The following is a 12,268-nucleotide window of genomic DNA, read 5'->3' as shown; positions in this document are numbered from 1 at the left end:
AATATACAAAATGACAAGCAATAGCAGAAATTGTAAATAAACCAAACAAAGTCACCAATTAAACAATGTTTTAATTTTTCAGGCTTGTAGGTGTCCAGGTGCAGAAATTTAATAATCTTAATAATATCTAAATAAAATCATATATCAGATCTTTTATCATATCTGTATAATTTCATTTAAACTATTTTCTATTAATTCGTAATAAAAATAACAGTTATTCTACATTTTCTACAAAAAAAAAAAAATAAAAAATTACGGATAAACTGAAATGTTAAACCGAAACCAGAAATTTGTTCCACTGGTTTGGTCGTTTTGCTCACAAACAGCGTCTGTCACCTTTGTCTAGAGTTAAGGTTTTCTAAAACCTTTACACATTTATGTTACTCATTTCTCATAGCTCAGATGGAAACAGCAGCGTTGCAGTATAAACTCTGTCTTGTGACATGATGCTTTTTTTGTGTATCTAGATATATCTATATATCTAGAGCTCACTGAAATTGAATCATATGGTTTATTTAGATCTAAAGTGCTGCTCAGAAAGTCATGTAGTGTAGACCATACATGGCAGCAATAAAATAAGTACATTGTATATACTTATGGATTAAAATATAATTTCTATCTTAAATTTGTGTGACAGGAGCTGTTTAGCTTGACAGTACTTTCCCTGACTATAATATGCCTCAAAAATATGAATAAAAAGTATGATACTACTAACCATTTTCTGCACGAAGAGACCTGAATGATGTCATTTCTGGTATAAATGATGTCACATATGTGTGGATTCTAAATTAGTATTTTTATTCATTATAATTTGCATACCAAAGCACTGTGAAAAGCTTCTAACAATTTGTCTTGGTGTACCACCAATTTTTTTTTTTTTTTTTACCGAATCCCTGGAGTGAAACATATAAAATCCCGGAGGATTGTGGTGGGTATGACCACGCATGCAACATCTCTTACGATGAGCAGAAACACAGAGGTTTAAAAGATACAACAACCTTTTTGTGTGAGATAAACATTAGATGTATTAAAAAATAGAGTGTAATAAATACAGTTGTCAGAGCTACGAATCCCCTTTGGCTTTTGTTATTATCAATGTTGTTCATAAATGCTTTGTATAAAATGTAGCTTAATATATAATTCAGCACAGCAGCTTCTCTTATAGTGTGATATTGATTAATATCTCATTTTCATTACACTGACAGATCGAACAGCTTCTGTAAAGACAGTCAACATTATAATTTTGGACACTTGAATGTTTTTTCTGTTTGTATCAGGGCTCCTCTGCTGCCCTCTGCAGGTCATTCATGATAGGTAACTAGGATTTTTAGTGTTATATATGTTATGCAGTTCTTGCATATAGGCTCTAGGGGGCAGTAGATGAAAAAGTAAGTCAAGTTGATATATGAAATTGTGAATGCAGAAGTGTGATAAAAATCTGATGTTTTTCGTTAAATGAGTGGTGCTTGAGAGGAAACTCTCAACAGCAGAATGTGAGAAGAGCCCAATTCCATGTGTTCATGATATTCAGGTGCCAACACACGACTGGGGCCCTTAGAGACCATTAAAGAGGTTGGTTATGATGAAGGGACATTTATTTGGAGTTCAAACATTGATTCTTTTTAATACTCCAAATGTGCACACCACTTATATTATGTTCACATGCTAACATATGTTATTTGCAATCAATGTTTGTATATATTTTTATACTGAAAGGCTTTTGATTAATAAGTATAATTACCCTGATTTTGATTGTTATTATGTTTGGTGGTAAAGGTTTTTTGAAGAAGCACAAAAGAAAGACAAAATGGTAATGCAAAATATTATTTTATCACAGATGTACTCATGGTTTAAAGAAGGTGTTGAAAAAATAAATCACATTGAGGTCGGGGGTCATTTGGGGTCTCATAAAACAATAAAGCTCATTTGATAAGCATTTAACCCTTCAGTTATGCCAGTGAACATTAATTGCTACAGACATATTTATTTAGTAAGGTTTTTGGCTTCTGTCTTATTCAGTTCATGTAAATATACAGTACTGTGTATGTGAGCATTCTCACAAAATATAAAAACTATGACAAAAGCTGTTTTAAAAGGGTGAGCAATATTGATTTGATTTATAAAGATTTACTGTTAAAATAAACCTGTTGTGGCTTTGTTTTTCACTTTACAGTAATATGTCTAAAACTTTACACAGTATACTGTAAATTTCTCCATGCATCTTGCCACAGCTCAGAGTCAAATATTTAAAGTGTCTTTTGCTGAACTCTCAAACATTCCTGCTGTCTCTGCGTCTCAATACATTGTCTTTTTCATCACTGTCAAGATCTGATGTCTTCATTTTGACCTGAAAGAGAGAGAATCAAATGTCAAACATACAGCCTTTTCATAAATTTGCCATTCAAATTTCATTCAAATTGGTTTATAGGCATATTAGCACACATATTTGGTTTTGTGCCTTTCCTTTATGGTTACATTAATCAAACTTTTTGGCCCACATTTGTTATGTATCTATTATCATTAATATTTGTCTTTGAAGTTTTTTTCTGATCAGAGTGATCAGACTGGTTCTCAAATACATAGATACGTGTCGTTTAGTTTGCGTGTCAGCTGATGTTTGATGTTTTACATTCACTAAGGCATGGAGATACTCCAGGATGCTGGTGATATAAACACTACTGTAAGTCAAAAGATGCCACACCCGTTTTTCTACCAAATTCTGCTTATCATTGAATGATGTGTTAAAGGAATTAATGAATCATTTAAAAATTTGGTAAAGGATGTACTGTTTCAATAGACCAATTCTGTTTCTGCAAACAGTAATGATGTTTTTTTGTGGGTGGAGCCTATCTAATGGCAGAAAATGACAGTTTTCAAGTAGCAGTCTATGGAATCATGGAATAAAAGAATAAATAATGGTAAATTTGTGTTTATATTTTTATATATACGCTTGCCATACTGGGTTAACCATGCTTTTTTAGTCAGGAGAAAGGATTGTTTTCCCTCACGACAAGCCCCCAGCTATGACGAGACACCGACCAAGTTGGTCGCAACCCTCTCATAAACGTTAAAGGAAACTGAGGAATGTGTAAGTAAAGCATGTCATGGAGCAGTCAATAGTTCCAAACAACCAATAGTTCCAGCATTGATCCCCATTCATTTCAGTGCTTCTCAAGAAAACTCGCTGGTAGATTGAAGAAATTACTGCATTTTTAGACATTTTAACGGATTTTTGACCTCTCAGGAGTCTAGCCAGTTGTGGGTTTTTTTTTTGTAGCATTTTATAGTTAACGTTTGTTGTTAGATAATAGGTAGTTAAACTATAAATTTAATTTTTTTTTTAGTTTTTTTTGTGTTTCTGTAATCCTCTCTCCCTGTAGGAGGTCGAATAAGTTTCTGTGAAGACTGCTCACTCAAAGAAAAGTGCCGTCACTGGATATTTTAAATAATAAAGAGTCTAACTGAATGCAGTTGGTAGACTTTTTTTTTTTTTTTTTACGTCTTTTTTTTGGGTTTACATTTACATTTAGTCATTTCGCAGACGCTTTGCAAGCGACTTACAATTCGGGGATACATAAAGCAATTCTTCTTAAAGAGGCAAACAGACACAGGAAGTGCTTGTAATACCAAGTTTTAGACATTGTTCAAATAAGTACAAGCTAGAAAGAGAAGGAATAAATAAAAATAATCTATATTTTTCATCTTGATGTCAATAAGCTTCGAAAGAGATGAGTTTTCAGCTGTCGCTTGAAAATTGTCAGGGATTCCGCATTCCGGATAGGGGTGGGAAGATCATTCCACCAGCTGGGAATGGTGAACGAGAATGTTCTGGAAAGTGATTTTGAGCCTGTCTGTGATGGTACCACGAGGCGCCGCTCACTAGCAGATCTCAGACTTCTGGAGAGGATGTAGATTTGAAGTAGTGAGTGGAAGTAGGCGGGTGCTGAGCCTGTGGCTGTTCTATATGCAAGCATCAATGTCTTGAACTTGATGCGAGCCGCAAACGGTAGCCAGTGTAAGGAGATAAAGAGAGGTGTAACATGGGCTCTTTTGGGCTCGTTGAAGACCAGTCGTGCCGTTGCATTCTGAATCATTTGTAGAGGTTTGATTTTGCTTGATGGAAGTCCAGCCAGAAGAGCATTGCAGTAGTCCAGCCTAGAAATGACAAGACGTTGTGCAGCTTGCTCCGTTAGAAAGGGTCTGATTTTCTGATGTTGTGCAATGCAAACCTGCAAGATCATCAGAGACCCAAGAACCCCAGTGACAAGTTGAATTGCTTTGGATACCACCCCTCCCCAGGCAACCCTGAAATACCTATCAGTGAGAGGATTCAAACCAGAGAAGTGGAATCCCTGTGATGCCCAGTGATGAGAGGGCAGACAGGAGGATCTGATGATTGACAGTGTCAAAAGCAGCAGATAGATCCAGCAGAATAAGAACTGATGATGTGGAATCAGCTTTTAGTGCAGTAGCGCAGTCTAAGTTGAATGGCCACTCCTGAAACCTGAGTGGTTAGCATCCAGTTTGTTGTTCTATAAGAGAAACAATGATATCTGGTTGAAAACAAGTCTTTCAAGGGTTTTCACTATGAATGGAAGGAGAGAGACAGGTCTGTAGCTATCTGTAAGTGAAGTGTTTAATGTAGGTTTTTTTGAGGACTGGGGTTACCTGAATCTGCTTGAATGCAGTGGGGAAGATGCCAGTGAGGAGAGAAGAGTTGATGATGTGTGTGAGTGCTGATAAAAGTGTAAGAGAGATTGCTTGGAGGAGGTGTGAGGGGATTGGGTCTAGAGGGCATGTTGTAGGATGGCTGGAGGGGAGAAGTTTTGATACTTCTGCCTCAGTAAGAGGACAGAAGGAGAAGTAGGAAGTTTTAGCTGTGGGTGTGGTTGGATTGAGGTCCTGTGTGTGCTGGGCTGAGAATTACTCACTGATTAACAGACTACTGACTACTGACTGACTACAGGTTAAATTATATATTTGCTTGCATTCATTAACAATCAATTGAGTCTTTGAATTTCATAAAATTACATTAGGTTGTGAGTAATTAAACCTTTTTAAATTTTTTTTTTTTTTTTTTTTTTTTTTAAATCTAAACTTATCAAAATTGAGTGTTTGATAATGTCTAAATGTATATTAACCGGTACAGTCCCACATATGGGATTTTTATTTCCGAGCCCCTGGGAGTACAGTCCCACATATTGGATTTAGAATGTTCGGTGACGTCGCATAACTGCCAAATTCAAACTGTGGTCTGGCGCTGAGCCAGAGAGAGACGTGCACTGTTCTTGTCATATTATCACAACTATGCAGTGTTCTTAACCACATAATGCATATTTTAGGTTTCAGACATTTAAATACACAGTAAAACAATACATTTAGAGTTAAAAAAAAAGTAAACACATATGTCTATGGAAGCAACAATAACAATCCATTCAGATTTAATTTGCAGATGTGTTTTATTCATATCAGATACACATAGTTTAAGTAACTATAAAGTTCACTCTATTCTTCTCCCAGTTCACCCGCCACTTATTACTTGTATTTTGGGAGAAATTAATTCACATGCTGTAAATCTGACTGACAGGACTCTCTGAACTGCAGCGCGAACAAACATGGCGGCGCCCATCTCACATTACAGATCACGATCAAGATCATTTAGAAAGGTTTTTAAACGACAAAACACACTCATTTACACATATTTATGAATCGGAATATCAAATTTTTCATGAATTTGTGAATATTTTAAATAAAAAAAGGAAAAACAAAATAAAAGCGTTCCATCTGTCATACAGTGTTATTGTATACGCGGTGTGTCACGTGACAAGCCTGACACGTCACCATGGAAACAGTAAGGGGAACGTTCTAAAATAATGGTCGCCTTAAAAAAAAACTCACTCTGGGGGGACCGCTAGAATATTTTAAACTCAATACTGAAAAGGTTAAAATGCAGAACCTTAAAAAAATAACAAATTGTGAAACTTGTGTATTAAATAAAATCAATGCACACAGACTGAAGTAGTTTAAGCCTTTGGTTCTTTTAACTGTGATGATTTTGGCTCACATTTAACAAAAACGCACCAATTCACTATCTCAACAAATTAGAATATGGTGACATGCCAATCAGCTAATCAACTCAAAACACCTGCAAAAGGTTTCCTGAGCCTTCAAAATGGTCTCTCAGTTTGGTTCACTAGGCTACACAATCATGGGGAAGACTGTTGATCTGACAGTTGTCCAGAAAACAATCATTGAGACTCTTCACAAGGAAGGTAAGCCACAAACATTCATTGCCAAAGAAGCTGACTGTTCACAGAGTGCTGTATCCAAGCATGTTAACAGAAAGTTGAGTGGAAGGAAAAAGTGTGGAAGAAAAAGATGCACAACCATCCGAGAGAACCGCAGCCTTATGAGGATTGTCGAGCAAAATCGTTTCAAGAATTTGAGTGAACTTCACAAGGAATGGACTGAGGCTGGGGTCAAGGCATCAAGAGCCACCACACACAGACGTGTCAAGGATTTTGGCTACAGTTGTCATATTCCTCTTGTTAAGCCACTCCTGAAACACAGACAATGTCAGAGGCGTCTTACCTGGGCTGAGGAGAAGAATAACTGAACTGTTGCCCAGTGGTCCAAAGTCCTCTTTTCAGATGAGAGCAAGTTTTGTATTTCTTTGGAAACCAAGGTCCTAGAGTCTGGAGGAAGGGTGGAGAAGCTCATAGTCCAAGTTGCTTGAAGTGTTAAGTCCAGTGTTAAGTTTCCACAGTCTGTGATGATTTGGGGTGCAATGTCATCTGCTGGTGTTGGTCCTTTGTGTTTTTTGAAAACCAACGTCACTGCACCCATTTACCAAGAAATCTTGGAACACTTCATGCTTCCTTCTGCTGACCAGCTTTTTGAAGATGCTGATTCCATTTTCCAGCAGGATTTGGCACCTGCCCACACTGCCAAAAGCACCAAAAGTTGGTGACCATGGTGTTGGTGTGCTTGACTGGCCAGCAAACTCACCAGACCTGAACCCCAGGGAGAATCTATGGGGTATTGTCAAGAGGAAAATGAGAAACAAGAGACCAAAAAATGCAGACGAGCTGAAGGCCACTGTCAAAGAAACCTGGGCTTCCATACCACCTCAGCAGTGCCACAAACTGATCACCTCCATGCCACGCCGAATTGAGGCAGTAATTAAAGCAAAATGAGCCCTACCAAGTATTGAGTACATGTACAGTAAATGAACATACTTTCCAGAAGGCCAACAATTCACAAATGTTTTTTTTTTATTATTATTTATTGGTCTTATGAAGTATTCTAATTTGTTGAGATGAATTGATGTTTTTTTTTTGTTTGTTTTGTTAAATATGAGACAAAATCATCATAATTAAAAGAACCAAAGACTTAAACTACTTCAGTATGTGTGCACTGAATTTATTTAATACACAAGTTTCACAATTTGAGTTGAATTACTGAAATAAATGAACTTTTCCATGACATTCTAATTTATTGAGACGTACCTGTAGCTACACAAACAAAATTGTGCAAATAATAAACCTAACATCATATTATTCAAGTGAACTAACACATTATTTTGAGATTATTAAAGATATGAAGAATAAAAAAGCCATGAATGACGCTGGTTCAGCATTCTACGGAAAGCACGAAGTGTCCAACCTGACGACATGGACCCGTCCCAAATGGAACACTTCATGTGCACTTAAGGTCTTACAGATTTACAATGGCCACCACGTGAGCATGACCGTTAAGTCCACGAGACCAGGGTGTCCCATTCATCATTTTAGCATTCAGAAGTGTGCTTGCGAGGTATGCGCCCTTGATCTGCACTTACAGTTCACGCGGACTTTAAAGGGATACTCCACCGCAAAATGAAAATTTTGTCATTAATCACTTACCCCCATGTCGTTCCAAACCGGTAAAAGCTCCGTTCGTCTTCGGAACACAATTTAAGATATTTTGGATGAAAACAGGGAGGCTTGAGACTGTCCCATAGACTGCCAAGTAAATAACAGTGACAAGGTCCAGGAGAGTATGAAAAGCACCATCAGAATAGTTCATCTGCCATCAGTGATTCAACCGTAACGTTATGAAGCGACGAGAATACTTTTTGTACATGAAGAAAACAAACATAACGATTTTATTCAACAATTCCTCTCCTCTGTGTCTCTCCAAATCAGCGTAGCGCTATTTTGACAAATCTGACTAGTACGCAGATGGCGTACGCTCTTCTGTATCAGCCGCGCCACAAGGATACGTTTTTTACATGTATTTACGCTTTGGTTTGAAAGCAAACAGCGCATCGGCGCTTTTTTATGTTATAGCCCTATATTTTACTTTGTGTTACATTTTAATGATTCTTCTAATGTTATAAGGAAAGACATTTTATTTAATCAGAAATCATGTCTATTTTTGAAAGGGTGTCTAACAGGAAAGAGGTAAAACAGTGGCTGTGGGGGTGACTGTAAATTTAACAATTTCACTAAATTTTTTCCCTCTCTTACTGAAAAAAAAGCAGTCGTGACTTTTTGATTGTGTTTTTTATGACAATAATACTTGCTATTCTCCTGTTCTCCACTATAGTTTTTTTTCTTCCTCTTCTTTAACCGTATGACGACTTCCGCTACCCGGAAACACTGAAAGGGTTCGAATTAGGTACTTTCTGTTTTTCACAAAAGTAGTATTGTGGAAGTTACAAGCTGAATTAATAATATCGGGGCAACATGATCATCAGGTATGTTCATAATTTCTTCGTAATATTCCGTTTTCACACGAGCCGTACATTCCACACATTTCAGATCTAATCTGTCGCGATATGTACAAAAAGTGAAATTTGCTCATTCGTATTTGGCCTGGTTTATTTTGATCCTCACTTAAACTAGCATTAACAAACAAACAATGCATTTCAATGACATTAATGCAATGATCATGGTTTTATTATTTAGTCATCAGCGAGTTGCAGGTTATGACATATATCTGTTGTAGCCATTAGCATTAGCATGTTGTATTTTCTTCGTGGCATGATGCATGTGCTGTTATTTTTATTGATAGTATTTTGATTGACCGAGTCTTGCAATGCATTCAAGATATAAAAAATTTTACCAGGAGGGTAAGATGGGTGAAGATGCTCCCTTATGAACATTTACTGTTAAGTCATATTACAGTTTAGCATCTACAGAATAATTAGGCCTATGCAGCATACAGTATCTTGTTAAGGGAAATAAATATAAACATTTGTTAATTTAGTTGTAAATGTGTGCATTTTGAAAGTTCAGTGAACATTTACAACCCATTTAATGTTTATTTTATAAAGATTTTCAGCTTAACTTTACAAATAAAAATAATATTTTTTTCTAAGTCAAGGTTAATAAGAGAGTTATTATTTGACAAGTGTTTAAAAATTTAGTGAAGTCTATGCAGGTTTTCATTACTTGGAAGTAACGTTAGTAGTGTAATTATTGTGACACACAGTTTGTCGTTTGAAATGTAGATCAGGCAAATTAACCACAAAAACCAAACCTGTGATATTCTAAGTTTTAATGGCAGTGAGTGACTTTCCATCGTACTTTTGGTTTGTTCAGCTGGTAAACAAACTTTGCCTAGCTAGATCTTTTGATAGTATTGACAACACAGCTAGTAAGAGAGCTTTTCTAACCTGAATGATCACTGGTGATCAGTTCTGTGCATCTCAAACAAGCCTGTTGCCAATGTCAAGCTAAACTGGCTAAGATTAAGAAAGATAAAATTGTGTTTGTTTTTTTGTGTTTCTGCAGATGCTGTTTCATCTGTTTGTTTGCAGTGCTGATAAACAAAGGTGAACATCTGGGGCCTGTTCTTCGTACCTTGCTTAATATATCTGAGATGATTTAAAAGATGCCAGATCTTTATGGAGCTTATAATGTGACAAAACTAATTTAATTTCAATTGTGTAAATTTTAATTATTGACACGTGTCATTTAACAAAAGTGGATTTTATGTGGCATTTCACATAGTTCTGAATTGAAATTTTTTTTTTTTTTTACTTGACTAGTGAACATTTGAAATTTATGACAATTGATTTTTTTAATAGACATGTATTTTTAAACAGCAGGGTTTTTTTTTCTGAATTATTAGACTGCAAATGTCCAGTTTTTTAAAATACAGCTTCAAGTTTTCAAGATGAAGAAAAAATTAGAAACATCAAATTCAATATTTAAAATTCAATACGCAGAAATTCAGATCGTAGAGAAAGTAGGTCAGAGGTTATCCACAGGGAAGACTAGATGATCTCCAAAACATCGAACAAAGCATTTACGGTGACCGGAGCACACAGGCTAGTTTTGTCGTGGCCACAACATATTAACTCATGGAAATCTGGCCACAAGATCATTTTGTGAAGATAATCGAATGGAGATGACAAAATGTTTTATATATTAATATAATTATTAATTATTATTATTATAATTATTATTATTATTATATATTAAACATTATTATTTTAAATGATTGTCCCCGGATTAGTAGGGTACCTTTGTAGTAGAGTAGCAGTGGCTGGGATAGGTTTTAAATATCAGTTCCACTGTTTAGATGAAATAAGCTGCTATCGAGCAGGTTTAAGCTTACGGATCTGTTGCTATGACAGTAAATCCAGGATGAGTTTCAAAGAACCAAATTATCCAAGATCATGCCAAATTGTCAACTATCAAATGCAGCTAACTAAGTTAGCAGCCTACGAAGAACGGGCCCCAGGACTAAATTTAAATGATAAATTCATGTCACGTATAAATGCCATATGTTTTGTTTACAATTACAATTTCTCTCATTTCAGTGTCTCTGGATGTCACAGTAGAGGCTGTTATTGGTGGTTCTGTTATCCTGCCGTGTTATTCAGCTGAACATGATCTTAAACTTCAAGACATTGATGTGTTTTGGAGAGACAAAGACAGTGAGACTATTTATGATTTAATTAAAGGTACAGATTCTTTAGAGACACAGGACCCACGGTATATGAACAGAGCGCAAACTTTCCCTGACGAGTATGAGAGAGGAAATTTCTCCATCAAACTCATCAATCTCACTCATGCTGATGCAGGGGACTTCATCTGCTATATCACACCTTCAGATGAACAGGAGACTGTACACCTGATCATCAAAGGTGGGTAAAAATAGTTAATTCAATTTTGAAGTTTTAAATAAAAAACAGCTTGAATTCCTACCTGAATGATTTTGTATACAGCATGAATTGCTTTGTTACTGTTTTTCACAGTGCAGTAATGTTTTTTATTTATTTATTTATTTATTTATTTTTTGATATTTCAGAATCAACAGAACAAGAAAATCATGGACCAGAAACACAATTAAACTGGTGGAAGATATTACTAATCTGTGTTTTTACATTATCTGTATTCGTTTTTCCTATAATAGCCTATTTCATATTTAAGCAGAGAAAAATAACTCAAGCTCCCATATAGAAGGAACAGTGGCAAACTGAAGGTTTAATTAAACTCACTTTCTCTCACTTTCTGACTTTATTGCAACTTAAATTACACTTTTAGCCAAGTTTGTACAACTTTCATAGTGTCTTTCTGGAGGAAAAAATAAAAAATAAAACTTAAGGCAGCTTGCACCTCAAACGTTGGCAGTGTATGTTTTCTGGCATCCATGGTAACAAATGTTCACCATCAGAAGTGTGAGTGGCATGTCGTGCAAAATCAAATTTTATGCTGCAGTTTTAATGAAGCATATTTCATTCTGCGCTCACCCTTGTAGTGTGAAACATGCATTACACCGTTTTGTGCCGTGTTTCTCTTGTTGACAGAGAAACACAGTGCTTGTTCTTATTGTGTAACAATAAGATCATGAAACACTCAAACAAACATTTTTTTAGTTGTCAATATATTTCAGCCTTATTTCTGTACCACAAGTGTCCTTTCTTCATGTTGTGTTTGCCAGAAAAAAATGTGCTTTGTACTCTTATGCATTTCTTGTTGTTCATATTATAAAAATATTTTATGAGCTTTATACTATGTAATATATATATATATATATACACAAACCCGATTCCAAAAGAGTTGAGACACTGTACAAATTGTGAGTAAAAATGGAAGTAGCAATAAGAGGCCAGAAAAGTTAAATGTACATATAAGGTACAGCTGGAGGACCATTTTGCAACTTATTAGGTCAATTGGCAACATGATTGGGTATAAAAAGAGCCTCTCAGAGTGGCAGTGTCTCTCAGAAGTCAAGATGGGCAGAGGATCACCAATTCCCACAATGCTGTGGC

General features: G+C 35.8%; 2 long non-coding RNA genes across 2 annotated transcripts in view; one reads left to right on the top strand and one right to left on the bottom strand.

The window, feature by feature from the left end:
• Positions 1–1,811: 1,811 nt before the first annotated feature.
• LOC122144006 overlaps positions 1,812–12,268 on the bottom strand; it is a 55,716-nt gene continuing 45,259 nt past the window's right edge. Inside the window, exon 2 of the long non-coding RNA XR_006159486.1 lies at positions 1,812–2,347. This is a non-coding gene — a long non-coding RNA (uncharacterized LOC122144006). The remainder of the gene's footprint in view (positions 2,348–12,268) is intronic.
• LOC109096159 lies at positions 8,721–11,998 on the top strand. The gene is made up of 3 exons (XR_006159485.1): positions 8,721–9,820; positions 10,814–11,140; positions 11,305–11,998. It is a non-coding gene; the product is annotated as an uncharacterized LOC109096159 (long non-coding RNA).

Source organism: Cyprinus carpio, unplaced genomic scaffold, assembly GCF_018340385.1.
Source record: "Cyprinus carpio isolate SPL01 unplaced genomic scaffold, ASM1834038v1 S000006557, whole genome shotgun sequence".
NCBI lineage: Eukaryota > Metazoa > Chordata > Actinopteri > Cypriniformes > Cyprinidae > Cyprinus > Cyprinus carpio.
The sequence above is the reverse complement of the archived record's forward strand: the minus strand, read 5'-3'. Positions and strand labels throughout refer to the sequence as shown.